General features: G+C 35.0%; 1 long non-coding RNA gene across 1 annotated transcript; it reads left to right on the forward strand.

Moving 5' to 3' along the window:
- Positions 1 to 259: 259 nt before the first annotated feature.
- LOC114635718 lies at positions 260 to 2,880 on the forward strand. The gene is made up of 2 exons (XR_003713516.1): positions 260 to 452; positions 2,057 to 2,880. It is a non-coding gene; the product is annotated as an uncharacterized LOC114635718 (long non-coding RNA).
- Positions 2,881 to 3,882: the final 1,002 nt, after the last annotated feature.

Below are 3,882 nucleotides of genomic sequence, written 5' to 3' on the forward strand. Positions count from 1 at the left end.
GGGAAGAGCAATCAGTCCTCTTAACCTCTGAGCCATCTCTCCAGTTGAAGGAAGTATTGATAAAGCAGGATTTATCATATTTCTATCATATAGAGACTCTTATAAGGGAAGTAGAATGAAAAGGACCTTTAGCATAAACATCTCAGAGCCAAATACTTGCAAGCAGAAGTTCACTGAAGTTTTTCCAAACTACCTGTGTGTACTGGTTAGATGTCAAAAGGTAAGTTCACATGTGTAGTTCTTATGCTTTCATTCTTTGTTAACGTGTCATCTACTATTGTGTCTCCAGGTTCAGGAAGGAGAACAAGGGCAGCATTGATCCTTATGTATATCTGCCCTTTGGAAATGGACCCAGAAACTGCATTGGCATGAGGTTTGCTCTCATGAATATGAAACTCGCTCTCACTAAAATTCTGCAGAACTTCTCCTTCCAGCCTTGTAAAGAAACACAGGTGATGGAGAAAACTATCTCTATAAATAGTGTTTTATGGGAGGCATTTTTCCAAGTGAAGGTTCTATGTATAAAAATCATTATGTATATTTGAGTTTTAATAATTTGTTCTCTGACAAAATGAGCTATGTTTATCTAATGGGCCTTTTGTTCTATATCTGTATAAAATAGAACTTAATATTATGAGGAGTCAGCGTAGGCCAGTGTGGCAGGATTCCATGCATTCTGTTTGAAATTCTAGTCATGTCCATTTGAGATTGGGTATGTCATGTGCCATCCAGAGGTGCCATGGTCATGCCTTCAGTGTTTGTTGTGTGTTGACCTCTTCTCCCAGAGATCACAGAAGCCCTCTTCTCACAGTGTTTTCAACCAGTGATGTACATTAGAATTACAGAGTAACTTTAAAACTCATACATGGGGTCTGGGATGTTTCTCAGATGGCAAAATGTTTACCTGTTTTGTACAAGTCTCTAGTTATAATCCCCAGGACTACATAAATAAGCTGTGATGGTACATACTTATACTTACTACACTCAGGAATTAGAGGATTGAGTATCATAAATAATTCTTAGCTACTTAATGAATTTGAAGCCAACATGGTCTATGTCTCTCAAGGAGAATCCAGAAACTCAAGATGTCTGGTCTTTTTTGAAATCCTAATACAACTCACTCAGAGTGTGGCTTTAGAAGCTCATCTCTGAGACAGAGAAAGATGTGTTTAGTTTTCATCTGTTTCTTAAGGCAGTTGTATAACTTTATCCACACATGCCTTTAGTTAAAGCATTCCTTTTCACTAAAGCATTCAAATTATGTACAAGGATTTAGACAGGTTAAGCAAGGTTCTAGTTTTGAGACCTAATGGCCTACCTGGCATGAGGCAGATGCTCTTTCTAGCTCCAGTCATTTTAAAATGGACACTTCTTTGTCTCCATAACTTTGTTCCCCTTCCTTTTCCTGTGAGTAGAAGATTTTTTCCATTGGATGCTTTCCCCACTCATCATTGAAAGGCATCAGGCTAAATCATTTTCAAAGAATCTTGTAGAATTAGAGATTCCAATTCATCCAATCCTTGGAAGCCAAGAATAGATTCTAAAAAAGCAAGCAAAATATTTGTCCTACAGAGAAGACTTGCCCTGAATATGCTGAAGTGCATTAGTGAGATATGATCTGAAAGTTAGGGACTGTTAATAGAGTTGAAATGTATCATCTCATGGTTATCTTGTAAAACCAAACATAACTTTTCATGACTTAAAAAATAATATAACATAAAAACTAAGAATAAGGTTAAAAATGTTAAACTTTCTGTTTTACTCTAAATTTGCACAGAACATAAGTAGTATAAACTAGCATGAGTTTGTCTCAGGCCTTGACTACAATAGATTCTCAATCACCATTTTACATAATGTACATTTAGATGCAAGCTCTCAACATCTAATTGACACATCTTTTAGAATCATGGAGAATTAATGTACATTATATGATATTAAATGTAGCTTTTTGGTTCTGCAAAGCATTATTATCCCAAATACTTTTTCTTAAACTTTTCTTCTGGGGATCTTGTTGGTTTACTCATTGCTTTTCAACATTTTTCTTCCCCTGTTGCAGATACCTGTGAAATTAAGCAGAGAAGGACTTCTTCAACCAGCAAAACCCATTGTTCTAAAGGTTGTGCCAAGAGATGCAGTCATAACTGGAGCATGACTTTCCCCTCAAGGAGTTCTATTGGATTCTTCAGAAAGTACATTGAACCCTTTAATTTATCTCATGAATGAATTCCAGATAAAATGGGGCTTAATTGACTGTCTTGACTCGTGGTTACAGATTCATTACATCCATTGATCTTTCTCCATGTCTATCCAAATTACAATCTAATATAAAGGAGATGACAAGTCAGTGACAGAACAGAAAATTCACCTTCACTTCTTGTGGGACCATCTCTATCCACATTTGAATGTCTCTGTTAATTTCTTTTGATGGTAACCATGTTTCTGTAATTTGGTCAATAATTTTTTGAAGAAAAGGTGAACTATTGTGACATCTCTAATTGTACAATTGGTATCAGATGTTTTAGTTGCAATATTCTACACTAAAAGTCCTGTCCCTGTCTCCTTTCCCAACCATTGGCTGTTGACAACTTTATTTGCCAATCAAAGCCAACTGGGGGCAGGTTTCCTTTAACCTATATGTGGGACTCTACAAACAGTTTTTGAGGTATTATGATTAGCATAAGAACACAAGCTGCTACATTCTCCCTATTTTGTTCACTAAAGGCCTTGTCTTTCAGATATACACAGAACATAATTATAACAGTTTTGTAAACTATGAGGTATGATATACAGTAATAACATACAGTCTATCAATCTTGTCAATGTGGGTATATTGTTCTAACATCTATCTTACATTAAAGAGATTTCAATTCTATAAGTGAATTCTGTTCTGATTTTCCTTGCAGCACCATCTGAAAACCATCCTTTCAAAACTACATCATCTTTCTTAATGTTAAACAATTTAAGTTTGAATATGAGACTATAACTAGTCTTCAGCCCCATCAGAAATCAGAGAATGAATTAAATTTAACCCGAATGTATAGGAAGCACAAAAACATAGCTTTCAAAGCTTGACTAAATTATAGACACAGATGACTACTTGGACAGTCCCCTATACCACAAAACATTGAATCATCTGTCTTCAGCCTTCTGGCCAGTATCATCTAATGGACCTTCAGTGAAGCAGAAGCTATAAAAGACTAGCTTACTCTATCTTGGAAGAGCTAAGGTGCTGACTACCCAGCCCTTGCATCCTTTTCTGGAAAGTATTCTTTGTCTTCAGATGAATTAGGGTAATTCTTGCCTAGTGGCTACCTTGGCACAATAAGAAACTCTGCCTGGAGTAAACGATGCTCAATATCTTCTTTAAACTGTAATGTGATACTGTGAGGAGCAGACATGACTTATAGTCAAATGATCTTTAATAATGATCTAAATATTTAATATCTAAATTTAATAATCTGTCATATTCTGTGGATTTCTGTGGTTTTTGAAGACTATCTATATAAAGTATATAAAAACTGTTAATCCTTGACTACTCTTAGCTATTTCTACTTGAATAATATTCAAAACACTTTATTATAATTAAATTAGAATCTACTATAGTCATGGTTTTACTCTCTGATCCTCAACTTGCCTTATTTAATCATCCTAAACAGTTTGTAATAGTAGCTGGAAGGACTGTGTGGGTCAAAGCCTTTTGTTTTCACAAGTTGCATAGACACAATGCCTTTCTAAGAGTAACAATATTAATTCAGATTTTATATCAATATACAAAGATTTACACCAATGAAAACCTTAAATCTTTATCCATAAATAAATTCTGTACCAACGTAAGAAATGATAACTTCAATTTGCATCAGTTATAAAGAGTTGTACCAATAT

The sequence above is a fragment of the Grammomys surdaster genome, unplaced genomic scaffold (genome assembly GCF_004785775.1).
Source record: "Grammomys surdaster isolate TR1022 unplaced genomic scaffold, NIH_TR_1.0 116715, whole genome shotgun sequence".
NCBI lineage: Eukaryota > Metazoa > Chordata > Mammalia > Rodentia > Muridae > Grammomys > Grammomys surdaster.